General features: G+C 35.6%; 1 pseudogene; it reads right to left on the reverse strand.

Annotated features, from left to right (window-relative positions):
* Positions 1–3,608: 3,608 nt before the first annotated feature.
* On the reverse strand, positions 3,609–9,822 carry LOC116525009 (annotated as a pseudogene).
* Between the last annotated feature and the right edge of the window lie 4,325 nt (positions 9,823–14,147).

The raw sequence follows: 14,147 nt of genomic DNA on the forward strand, positions 1-14,147 counted from the left end.
TTTATGAACATTATCAAGTGTACCTTCACAATCCTTGATGATATAGCCCACTACACATCTAGGCTATCCTTGCGTAGCATATTACTGTATTGACTACTGTAAGCAATTGTAACACAATGGTAAGTATTTTTGTATCTAAACATATCTATCATAGAAAAAGATACAGTAAAAATAAAAGATTACAAGACTATGGGACCACTGTTCAATATGTGGTCTATTGGTGGCCAAAATGTCATTATGTGGCACATGACCATATGTATATATAGAAATATGGTCTTATTCATTTTTCAGAATACTTGTTGTTTTCCACTTGTTTCTTTGAAAACTATTTTCCCAAGCTTTATAATAAGGCTTAAACCTCTTCTGCTTCAGAATCTGTTGTTGAGAGACTATTGTATGCTTCTGATTCACAGGCCTGCTCCCCGATCTATAATGGTTTTGTGGCAGTCTCCTTCTAAAAGAGACAAATAAATAGATGATATTATGTAGCACTATTTATTTACTAAGATTCTGTTTTCACTGACTGACATCTGAACCTATAGGAAATACGGTTTTATTTTCTTCCAACAGGGTGAGTCAAGTCTGTCCCCTAAATTCTCTCAAGTCAAATATTCTTTTTATCAATCAAAAGTAGGAAAATGATTTTCATTAATCAGAGCAGAGAGCCTAAAGCTTAATTCCTTGCTTCAATTTATCATGATTTGTATGTAATTGAAAGGAAGCCAATTAATGTACTTTCTGTTTTTGCTCTTATTAATTAGTAGACATGCTGAAAACTTCTGTCAGAATTAAAATCTTGCCTAGATTATTTTCCCCCTTTTAACTTTCTGGAAATAATAGTAGAGATTTTTGCTTTGAAATTAACTGGAATTGTCAACTTGTATACTAGCACCAATCATCAAAAATTACACCGTAGAAATAAAAATTTTTCTGTCAAGCATTATTTGAAGCCTTAGTACTGAGAAAGAAAAAATAATTGGTTGTCATGTCTATCCTCTGACAGGTTTAGAACACTATTTTAAGTGTTTATTTTTTATTCCTTGATGTTCCTTCTATAAAGGTAAAACAAACAACTAAAATCAATCACATAGAGGAAAGAACAAACATTAATTTTCTTGAAGGAACTGAAATATATAACCATGATCAAACTAAATAATGTTTAGAATTTTCCATATTTAAAGGAAGATATTGTGCCTACACATTTTTATCCTGAAGAGTTGTATAAGTCAGCTGCCATCCATAGCCAAGTGTCTGAAGCTTTAATTGGTTTTTATTATAGTTGGAGCATAAAAGTAAAAGAAGAAAATCTCAGTGAAAGACTTTGGGTGTTAAAAATATTTGAGCATTTCAATTGACACATGCAATTTTCTGTAATCCATATGAAAATTCAGCATGTCTCTAATGCAAATATCTTGATAAATGGGTTCACGTCCATCAATATAAGGAAGTTAATAGAGGACTAATACAAAATAAAAGAATACAAGAATATTGCTAAATGACTAGGAACAGACTTACCTTAACCTGCTTTGGGAGTCATAAACCTCAATATAAAAGGCAGAAATTATTTAAGATGTGTGTTAACACATACTAAGATGGTGATTTCCTGCTCTTTAAATGAGATAATTCATTTTCACTGGGTGACTCCTTAAAAGCTATTCTTCTATTTTTATTTTAAAATCAGGGTGAGAAGGAAGTGAGATAATCCTTAACCATACAGGAGCTTTGTTTATAGCATGCTCAGATGCTATTAGACAACATTAGACATACATCAGACAATACAATCTCAGGGCTGAAAGAAAATTTACATTTCTTAATTCAAAGTACAAATAAGTATATTAAATTGCTCTACAAACTTGCTGTTCTAACTTTGGGCAATGGACCAGCAGCATGGACATTACCGAGAGTTTGTTAAAAATGTAAATTTGGCTGGGCACGGTGGTTCACGCTTGTAATCCTAGTTCTTTGGGAGGCCAAGATGGGTGGATCACTTAAGGTCAGGAGTTCAAAACCAGCCTGACCAACATAGTGAAATCTCATCTGTACTAAAAATTAAAAAAAAAAAAAAAATGAGCTGGATGTGGTGGCAGACACATGTAATCCCAGCTACTTGGAAGGCTGAGGCAAGAGAATCATTTGTGAGCTGAGATCATGCCACTGCCCTCCAGCCTGCACAACAGAGCATAAAAAAATTATAACAAATAATTACAAAAAAAATAAAAAAATAAAATTATACCCCCTACTCTCACATAAGTTTTCAGAATCTTCATTTAAACAATATCTTCAGGTGATGCATGTACACACTGGAGTCTGAAAATTCTGTCCTGACAACACCTCCCCTTAATACTAATCTAGGTCCAAGATCTTCAGTTACTGGGTAATCAATAAGGGTAACCTACCTTATAGTGGATAAATCCAGTGTTTATGATCATCCTCACTAGGAGGCAAAAATCTGCTTCTTCCATCTAAATAGACCAAATTCTTGTCCTAGGGCCAATCAGGGTGAGTTTTATTTCTTTTTCAGAATAGTCATTATATGGTTATATACAAATGTTGTCTAAATTCTTTCTTCTCTTCCTCCAATTGCTTTAGTCAGTCCTCGGTTTATAACGTAATTATTCTCCTATGTTAGATGTTCTATCTAAACTCCATTCTGACGATTGGGAATCAGGTGTAATTTCTTAATTTGAAATGCAGTATTCCAGTAATGAAAGCAGAATTAAGCAGGATTGTTGTCTCTCACATTCTGTACATACTTTCCCTGTTAATGCTGCCTAAAGATTGCATTTACCGTACTTGAGTGAGGACATAACATGAAGTGGGGGACTCATACTGAGTCTGTAATTGTCAGAGGCCAGGTGTCTATTTTTTTCTCTTTTTATTCAATTTATGTATGTCAAATCAATTATTTGATGCCGAAAACATAATTCTAAAAAGTTGAACATGCATTGCTACACACATTTTTCTCATATCTGAAGCAATTTTCCTATAAACTCACCATATTAGAGTGAATACTTCATCTCAATTTAAATAATGATTTTTGTTATATATTATTTATTTGATATATTATCTTTTGAAAATAAGTGGAATTTTCCACAGTCATCATGCATATCTAAGATATTAAGATACTGGGCTGGGCACAGTGGCTCAATCCTGCATCCCAGCATTTTGGAAGACCAAGGCAGGTGGATCACCTGAAGTCAGGAGTTCAAGACTAGCCTGGCCAACATAGTGAAACTCCGTCTCTCCAAAAAATACAAAAAAAGAAAAATTAGTCGAGCATGATGGTGGGTGCTGTACTCCCAGCTACTTGGGAGGCTGAGGCAGGAGAACCACTTGAACCTGGGAGGCGGAGGTTGCACTGAGCTGAGATTATGCCATTGCACTTCAGCCTGGGAGACAAAGCAAGACTCCATCTAAAAAAAAAAATTTCCTGTTTCACTTTCTTGTATTCTTGTGTGTATGTGTATGTTTGTTGGATATGATAAATTTACATATTTAAGGCAAAAAATATGGCTTATATTTTTAACATATGCAAAATAATTTCACTATGAAATTTCTTGATTTGCATGTGACTTAGTATTTATTTCATATTAACTAGATTCAGTTGCTCTGATAAATCTGTGTTTTAGAAAATTTATTTTTAACAAATATCTATTTTTAAGACAGAAGATAAACCTTATATATATGCATCCATGTGTAAGCGATCCTACTTCGTGTCATGGAGCCAAGATACTAAAAGATTAGTAAAGCTTCATTTGCAGACTAACAAATAATATAGTTCCTCAAATTTTCTGGAATATACTACAGATTTGTATTCATGTAATCTGAATTTCAGATACAAATACCAGTCAATGATTGGTTGTTACAACTTAAAAGCAATTTGATTGGGAAGACATTCAAAATATTGGTCATTAAATCACAAATAAAATTATTCTTAGAACTGGACGATGGCAAGTGGAGCACCCTAATTTTTTTTGGTTCAAACTCTTCAAATTGACTCTAATGTGCATAATCACGCCCTTTTATGTGCTTTAAACAGGCATACTGACTTTGTGGTCTGTAATCCAGCACAGAAGAAACTCTATAACACAGAACTGGGTAGGACTTCAGTGGCACTATTCCATTTTTATTGATCCAGACTATTGCTTTCAATCCTACTTTCAGTCCCCAGGTTGTACTCTGAGAGGATTACAGCAATAATAAAGCATGGACGGTGCTGGCTTCTCCTCTCTCTGCTCTCCACCTACAACAACATCAAAATAGGACTGACAGCCACAAGCCTCAGTCTTCTCTCTCTGCGTCTGTCTGTCCCTATTCGTTAATAGAAGTAGGCGGATCTCCTTTCGAAGTTCAGTGAACATGGCTTTGAGATTCTCTGCTAGTGTCATATGCTGTAAACATGTAGATTTCCAAAGGAAGTAACATTCTTCAGTCAATTTTCTACTGGCTGCACTAACTTTTGTTTCCTGGATTGCTTCTTCCCAATGTGAAGTCCTTAGATCAGCAATGCATGTATTGTAAGGATAAAAACATTCCTTGCTGAGTTAACTTGAACTTTACCACAGATGATTTTAGCCTTTTCCTTATAATGGTATTTTGATTGTAGGAGCATTATCACCTGTGGTAAGCCTCTCATGCTCATTGTGTCAACGAGAGTGTTGTCCAGGTCAGAGAAAAGGACCCACACACAGCTCAGCCCCCAAACACCACATGCATGAAGCTGGTGGCCCTGAATTAACTTCAAACAAACAAACAACTTTGCATTCCAATCACCTAATGTATTTAATTGAAGTATAAAGCATTATAAAGACCTAAAGTATACTATATAAACTGGCCCCATTACCTTTTAATTTTATCTTCTATTATTCTAACTTTCCCTCATATTCTCCCTACTCAAAAGCTGTCTTATAAATAATGGCTGCCCTGACCACCCAGGTGCTTACCAACTTGATTTTCTTATTCATTTATTTATTCATATATCTCTTAACATCATCTAAATACTAAACTTTACTTACTTCATATATTGCATGCACTCCTCCACCACCCCCATACTGTCAAATGCATGCTTGTGGGTTTTTTCACTTATTAGTTGTATAATTTAAACTTCTGCATGGCACTCTGTGGGGAGACAAAAATGTTTGCTGGCTGAATGGATGTATAACCTGTTTTCTCTTTAAACCCAAGTGAGCTCGTTTATAGATTGAGAAAAACAGCACTTACTGTTTTTCAGTTTGCTCATATACAGATTGAGATAAACAACACTTTATAGGGTGTTTGTATGTGTGAAGTTCCCAATCCCAGGTAAACCCTAACTATAGCTGCTTGTATGATTTAGAAAACATTTTTCTTTAGTCCAGAATTTCCAATAGAGCAAAATTTTGAAGATTATTAGACAAAGCCCATAATCTCCTTTTCTCTTATTTCTTTTTAATAGTACCATTGCCAATAGTTATAACAATTGTTAGAGTTTTTCTAACTTATATAAATAATTTCTGTTAGATTTTGTCTTCATTCTCTGTTTATTAGAAGTCATATTTGAATCAATAGTTTTTGCTCATAATGTTAATGATTGGAAGGTGAGGAGAAATAGTGCCAGATCCTACCTGGAGGAATAATGAGCCTTGGAAAAATCTGCAGACATGAGTATAACAGCTTTTGATAGGACTTCAGCTCACTAGCTTTCCCTATATAGTCAATGATATTTCTCTGAACAGATTGTCTGTCATGTACTAAAACAAACCAAAAAAAGAAAAAATGGGGAGAAGGGAGTTAATTTATATGTAAATGTAGATCTAGAAATTATGTTAGAAAGAAGGAAAAAAACCCTTTTCTCAGGTGTCTTGCATTTAAACTGAATCTCCTGTGTATCATGCAAAATTGATGACTGTGTGCATTTTTTCTCTGGTAACTGCAGTCTACAATGACAGCCAATGAAATTGAACTCCTTTAGAAATAGCTAGAGGTTATACTCATCTAGAATGTTCAATGCTTATTATTTTAATAATACTGTTAGTGTTCATCTCCAAGACAACAATATTATCTTATAAAATTTAGTAAAAAGTGAGCATGTATAAAAATATTTTTGAACAATAATCCATCCAAAAAGGAATTATTACTATACAATAATTCCATCCAAAGAAAGGAAGGAAGGAAGGAAGGAAAGAAGGAAAGAAGGGAGGGAGGGAGGGAGGTTGGGAGGGAAGAGAAGAAAGGAAGGAAGAAAGGAAGAAAGAAAGCAGGAAAGGAAGGAAGGAGGGAAGGAGAGGAGGAAGGAATGGAGGGAGGGAGGGAAGGGGATGGATGGAAGGGAAGGGAGGGAGGAGAGTGTTAAAGCAAAAAGATATACCTATTTTATTCATAACTTGCAAAGGGGATGTCTGAAAATTCATTTGTGTGAATGTATTTATATTTTTAAAGATTTTTGTACATTTGGGGGGCTTGCAAGCACTAGAAACAAGAGTTAACCACTGCAGTGTCAAACCTCTCTATACATAGTAAGTCAAAATTATTGATAACATTTTATTTTCTTTGTTTCTTATCTTTTAGTACTCCTGCTCACTTTTGGTTTCCATTTCCATGCAATATCTTCCTCAGTCCCTTGGCATGAGCCACCGCGCTCGGTCTGATAAGATTCTTTTTATAGGTAATTAGGCACCTTTCTTATGTTGATTTTAGGATGTGCTGTTTATCTTCAACTTTATACAGTCTTAATATAATGCACTCTGGAGAAGACATTTTTACATTATATCTTCCTGGAGATTGTTGAGCCTTCTGTATGTAAATGTCTAAATCTCTTGCTAGACTTGGGAAGTTCTCATCTTTCACTGAATAGGTTTTCCAATCACTTCTTTGTTTATACTTTCTTGGGGATATCAATAATTTATAAATTTGGTCAATTTATGTTTTCCTGAGTGGAGTTTTGCTCTTATTGCCCAGGCTGAAGTGCAATGGCACAATCTTGGGTCACCGCAGCCTCCGCCTCCTGGGTTCAAACAATTCTCCTGCCTCAGCTTCCCAAGTAGCTGGGATTACAGGCATGTAATCCATACCTGGCTAAATTTTGTATTTTAGATGAAGTTTTGCTCTTGTAGCCCTGGCTAGAGGGCAATGGTGCAATCTCAGCTCATTGCAACCTCAGCTTCCCAGGCTTAAGTGATTCTCCTGCCTCAGCCTCCTGAGTAGCTGGGATTACAGGTGCTCACCACTATGCCCAGCTAATTTTTGTATTTCTAGTAGAGACAGAGTTTCACCGCATTAGCCATGCTGGTCTTGAACTCCTGACCTCAGGTAATCCGCCCACCTCAGGCTCCCAAAGTGCTGAGATTACAGGTGTGAGCCACCGTGCTCAGCCTCTTTATTTTTTCTTACTGAATTATTTCAGAATATTTTTCTTCAAGTTATGGAATTTGTTTTTCTATCTAATCCAGTCTAATGTTGAAACTTTTAATTAAGCCTTTTACCATTTAGAAAAAAAAAGTGCAACTCACTGCCAGTGCTTATTAAATTTTATATAAACATGCTATTTGAGGCTGAAGCAAATCTGACTGATTTTCGATGTGAAAATAAAACTTAAAAACTGTTCTTGGAGTTAATTCATCAGAATCTCTGTTTTGTTTTGTTTTGTTTTGTTTTGTTTTGTTTTGTTTTGTTTTTTCCAGAGTATTGCTCTGTTGCCCAGGCTGGAGTGCAGTGGCGCCCATCTCAGCTCACTATAACCTCCACCTCCCAGGTTCTTGTGCCTCAACCTCCCAATTAGTGGGATTATAGGCATGTGACACCAGACCCAGCTAATTTTTCTATTTTTAGTAGAGACAAGTCTTCACAGTGTAAGCCAGGCTGGTCTCAAACTGCTGAGCTCAAGTTATTTGCCTGCCTTGATATCCCAAAGTGCTGGCATTACAGGAATGAGCCACCACATCCTGCCCTCTGGTTCTTTTTTAAACTACCTATCTTTATTCGATTTCTCAGTCTATCCTAAATTAGTTTTCTAGTTTTCTGTATTGTTTCTCATAATTATCTTGTATCTCACTGAGCTTTTTAAAAATAAATATTTTGAATTCTTTATCCTGGATTTTGAAAATTTGTTTTTGTTTAAGATCTATTGCTGGAGAATTATTGTATTCCTTTGAAAGTATCATAATTTTCTGCTTCTTATTTTCTATTTCCTGACATCGATATCTTCACATCTGATGTAACAGTCATTTCTTTCTATTTTTGAGTTTTCCTTCAGAAGACCTTTTCTTTTTCATTCTTTCTTATTTTTTATTTATTTATTTTTTACGTTAAGTACCAGGATACATATGCAGAATGTGCAGGTTTGTTACATAGGTAAACATGATGTGCTGTGGTGGTCTGCTTCACCTATCGACCGGTTACCTAGGTATTAAGACCCACATGAATTAGCTATTTGTCCTGATGTGCTCCCTCACCTTACTCCCTGACAGGCCCCAGAGTGTGTTGTTCCCCTCCCTATGTCTGTGTTTTCTCATTGTTCAGCTCCCACTTACAAATGAGAACATGCAGTGTTTGGTCTAATATCCAGAATTTACAAGGAACTTAAACAAATTTACAAGGAAAAAAACAAAAAAAAAACCCTATCAAAAAGTGGCCAAAGATCATGATTGGATACTGCTCAAAAGAAGACATTTTCTTGAAGATTTGTGTGTGCTGATGGTTAGGTGGGATAATTGACTTTGACTCTGTGTGTACAATAGTGTAATCTCTGTATGAGTTTGTTGGCTGTAAATAGCATTAGTAGTCTCTGTGATTTTCTCAGTGTGTTAGGGTATGGTTAATAGTTGAGACTGTTTTGAGGTTGTGCTGGGGACTGGGATGTCAGGTAGGCCAGTCTTCAGGTCTCAAGTGTGTCATCAGTGGGTCACGTATGCCAATCTTTGCACTACATGACAATGGCACTGGTATTGGATGGTATTGGCTGTTAGTAGTAGGCTAACACTGGCACTGGTATTATTGGCTATTAATAGTAGGCTGATTCTTGGGCCTCCTGAGGCTTGCTTAGATGCTTGTGTGGGAGTGGTGGATCTGGTGGGCCGGTGGGTTCTCATGCCCTTCTGCACCCAGTGTGGCATGGGTGATAGCAGTAGCAGTAGTGGGATGATTCTATGGGTTTCAAATGTTGTGTATTGATATTCTCCATGACGGCTATGAGCTGAGTGGACATGTGTTTAGGCATGCAGCTGCTGCTTACAAGTAATTGCCAGCTGACGTGTAGCAGCCAGGTGTTTGAGTTTAACCTCAGGCCCCTGGGGAGAGTGCCTATGTGCCTATGAACATGGATTTGGTTGGGCCTTCCCAGGACCCCAGACTATGTGCTCTGTTTCAAAGGGAAGTGCAAAGCTAGTCTGTGTGGACTAGTCCTCAGTCACCCCAGTGATAAGAGCAGGTTCTAGCCCTAGTGGGTAGGAGATGGGTGATTCTTAGACCCCAACAGAGGGCTCAGGTAGGGGGCAGCAGCAGCCATGAAGAAGTCCTATTACTGGAGAAGGTGAGACCATCCACCTTTGCCACAGCCTGGGATATGAGTGGGAAACATATTTTTCCTTTATATTGCAGCCTCTCAGTTTGGTCATGGTAGCCTGCACCTAACTTTTACACCCAACCAGGCTGCAGGAGCCTCTGCCCAGCTCCTAACCAAGTCCCAGCAGCAACTCACATCTTCATCTCAAATCCCAGCAACACTTGCTTCCTGGCACTGGCCAGTGTTGCCCATGCCTCGTATGCTTCATAGCCCTGGCTACAGAATACTCCTAGCTCATTCCAAACTTGTTCTTCTGTCACAGCAATGACATCCCAACTTTCCATATTGCCCCTATCCCAGTGCCACCGGGTCCCAGGACAGCGTGTAGTTTGCCAATGGCTAGGTTTGAAATGTTGTCTCGCTTTACCTGCTTTGGTCTGGTCTCAGAATGGATGTGGGGCCCCTTACAAGCTCCCTCCCTGGAACAGTTCTGTCCCACCATCTTGGGGCAGATTTCTATTCTAGTTTCAGGGGTTGGGAGGTTCAAGCAGTTTTCCTGCAGTCAAGATTGCATGATTCCATGGTAGGAAGTCTCTCACTTCAGGTAAGCATTACTCTTATCTCCAGTTTATAGTAAGGAAATTGAGAGAATATTTAAAATAATTAAAAAGCTAATTCAAAGACTTAGGCTTTGAATACAGGATGTCTGGTTCTATATTCTGTGCTCTTAACCCCTATGCTATGCAAATTGCCTAGTACAGAGTTCATGACCGTTAAATACTTAAAACTCTTTCTTCCACTGACTTGGCTCATATACTAGACAACAGATTAATTTTAGGATGCATATTTTAAAATTCTTGTCACTGAACTTTAATAATCTGTGATCACTTTTTGCCAATTAAAATACAGAGCCGTTTAGCTTTCTGGCTATGGTATAAATCACCTCCCTTAATCATTTTCATCAAATTGTTATCTCTTCTTCTACAGAAGCCATCACTGAGTGATTTTAATCTTTTATTCCACATCTTGTTGTAATGTTTTATGTATTTATATTTCCTTTAAAATTTAAAGTAACTTTTTCTTCCTCTTTGCTTTCATGATAATTCATTCTCCCAATTTTGTTTCTATCTCTATTTATTTTCAATTAAAAAAAATTTTTTTCTGCTCTCTAGTGCACTGGTCCTCTAAATGTTGCAGTTTTTCACCTGGACTAGACCTGTACTTGTCTATATATTAATTTGCATTATATCAGGAAAACGAATACTTATCCTGATAATAACACATATAACCAGAACTGGAACCACAGATATTTCAGGACACAGAGTAGATGTGAGGACTCACTGCTGAAGCCAACACCCACTTACGTAGCACGACTTCTCTTTCACTGTGTATTTTATTCTCAATGATGTTCACACATTCACCTTCCTGTGGTTGCAGGCTTTCTATATATATAATTTTTTATTGTCTCTCAGTTTCATTTTTTACTACTCCCACAGCTAAAGGAGTCATATTTTCATTTACCTTGTTCAGATTTTAAGACAGTAAACATTTTTGTTATGTGACACTTTCTCCCTGGAAGCTGCTTCCATCTATAGCCTCATTTTGGCCTACATACTTCCAGTCTCACTTCATGCTATCACATTGCCTCACATTGTGTACTAAAATGCTTCCAGACTTATCCTACCTCAGTTCCGTTGTTCCTGTTGTTTTTAGAGCCTTCTGCTCTAATTTTTCATGGCTAACGATTTCTCATCTAAAAGAACACATTTCTTGATCATTTGATCTACTAAATGGCTTCAAAGATATTTCAAATTTCTCTAGTTTTTATACAGCATTTATAATGATCAAACTGTATGTTAACTATTCATTTATTTTATTCTTTTTTAGTGCATATTTCCTCCCATCAATACCAGAACTAAAAGGACATGGCAAGAAAAACTGAGTTATTTTCTTTCATGATTATATCTGCAACACATCCTGCTTAATGTTTGACCAAGTTATTTTATTTTTAACATGAGTTAGCACTACTTAAATAGGATATTAAACTAGACACATCTCCAAATGTATTAATTATTTTAGTAGAAGTAAATATGTATTTTTTGTTTTTAAAATGCTTCCACTTAAAGAAATTTCTATGAGCTTGGAAGATACAGAAATGTCTTGCTCATATCTACCTTCAGAGAAGATTAGCTATTAGTATTTTGAAAGTTGTCCTCATTTGTAGAGGGCCACTTTAGCCAAGGCAATGCCCTTCTCAAGGAAGCCCACGTTTGGTAATCAAGGTGTGGTGTTGAAGATGCCTAGCCATGTTTTGCTTTCTCCTCATTTCATTCCTTTCTAACCCTAAAAGAATTGGTACAGGAAGTAGTTCAAGGTGAAATTTGAGAGTAGACTCATTCACTACTAGCATGGCACAAGGAACATATCACTGGCGGTAGGTGGTTCAAAGTTGAAGTGAAATTGTTAAAATAATGTGGTGATGAATTAAAATTATCCCAGTAGAAGAAAATGCACAAGTAAATGTAATACTTCAGGCATTGAGGAGTTATATAAACACAAATAGCAATAAATTAGGTGGCTACTGCCAAGCACCAATGATGCTCTACAGAAAATATGAAACATATAAGGGCAAGAAACAGCAATTGAAAGCCAGGTTTAAAAAAAAATAAAAAAGCATCATTTAGTTGCATATGAAGAAACCTAATGTCTTGTAGAGAAAAAGTAGAGAAGGCCAAAAATCAAATGCAGGAATTGGTGTTCTGAAAAAATGAGCAGAAATAAAATTAAAACCTGCACCAAGGGAACCACTAAAGGATATTTCTCCAGCAGAGGGTTATAATTTCAAATGAAACTTCAGAGATATAGGAAAGAATATAACATCAATGAAAGGCTAAATACATGGGAAAATCTAAATGACTATTGACTGTATATAACATTAATAGTATTATCTACTAGGTTTTAAATACTATAGATATCCATTACATGAAAAATAGCATAAATATTAGAAAGCACGTAGAAATATTTTCCTTGTGCAGGAAGAAAGGAATAATATCACTCAACATTAGAGTTTTATAAGATAAAGATATAAGTTTGAACCTTTGTGTAACCACCAGACAAAATAGTAATTAAGTGTGTTACTTAAAAATAAATACAGTGAAAATGTAATATGTTTTTAAAGTAGTCCATCAAAAAAGATGAGAAAAGGTATACTATTAAAACTCCATTCCTTTTCGGCATATATTGTTTTCTTCAATAAATCTATCATTATTACCTTTGTTTCTCTGCACATAATGAATCATTCATTGTAGCTTTTTTAAAGATATTTTTAAAGCATCACTGGTTTCAATTTATTTGACAAAGATGTGCTTAGGTATAGTTTTTATCATTTTTATGAACTTGGGTTCCTTTAACTTATGTAAGCTGTGAATTTATAGTTTTATCAAGTTTAAAAATTTTTCAACCAATATTACAATTTATTTTCTATCTCTTATATTACTTCCCTATTTTGAAGACTCCAATTTCATGTTTATCAGATCCCTTAAAATTATCCTACAACTTAAGACAATTTTATCTTTTAATCTTATGGCTCTTTATATCACCTGTTCCTGTTTTATCAAGTTCCTGAAAGAAATTTTATTCTGCAGTATCTTATCTGTTTAACTCATGCATCCTAATTTTACTGTCTATAGAATTTCAATTGGAGTTTTTTGTTTTGTTTTGTTTTTCACTTTCTTAGTTCATTTGGGCTTCGATAGCAAAATATCACAAACTGAGTGGTTTATAAACAACAGATGTTTATTTCTCATCGTTCTGGAAGTTGGGAAGTCCAAGGTTAAGATGCTGACAAATGTAGTGTCTGGTGAAGATTTATTTTCCTATTTATAGTTGGCTTTTTCTAGCTGTGCTCTCACATTGTGAAAGGGAGGGCCTTGGGCCTCTTTTAAAAGGGTCCTAATCGCATTCATGAGGGCTTTGCCTCCATGACCCAATCACATCTGAAAGCTCCCACCTCCTAATTTGGTCACATTGGACATTAAGATTTAAACATATGAATTTTGGGAAAACAAACATTCAGATTATAACATTCAGAAATATAGCGAATTCTCTATTTCTCTTTGTCATACTTATGCTTTTTTCTACCCTCTTGAATATACTGATTATAATTATATCAGCTGTTCTATTACTATTTTCTATTAAACCTGTCATTTATTATGTCTTTGGTTCTATCTATTTTTTCCTCATATGACTTACATTTTTCTGATTCTTTCTATGTCTTAAAATTTTGGATTGAATGTCAAGCCTTATTATTACTTTTATCCACCTTACATATTTGCAATATTTTCTGTGAGACAGTGTCAAATTACCTATACATGGTAAAATTACACTAATACAGCAATATAAGTATGTTTTATTAAAAGCAAGATAAGCAGAAAAGAGATTGTTGATTAGATGACTATATTCTATAAGTCAATCAAAGTAGACTCACAAACATAGCTAGAAAAATGGGAAACAGAGCTGAAAAAATTAAAAAACATTGTTGGGGGAAGAATGTCTGAAAAAATAGAGGAATATATAATGTTGATTTTATATTATTTGTATCTGTAGTGCTACATATGACTTAATAATTAAAAAATTATACCTATCAAGCAGTATATAAATTCCTCCATAA

This window comes from Sapajus apella, unplaced genomic scaffold (genome assembly GCF_009761245.1).
Source record: "Sapajus apella isolate SASKATOON/1434 unplaced genomic scaffold, GSC_monkey_1.0 scaffold47, whole genome shotgun sequence".
NCBI lineage: Eukaryota > Metazoa > Chordata > Mammalia > Primates > Cebidae > Sapajus > Sapajus apella.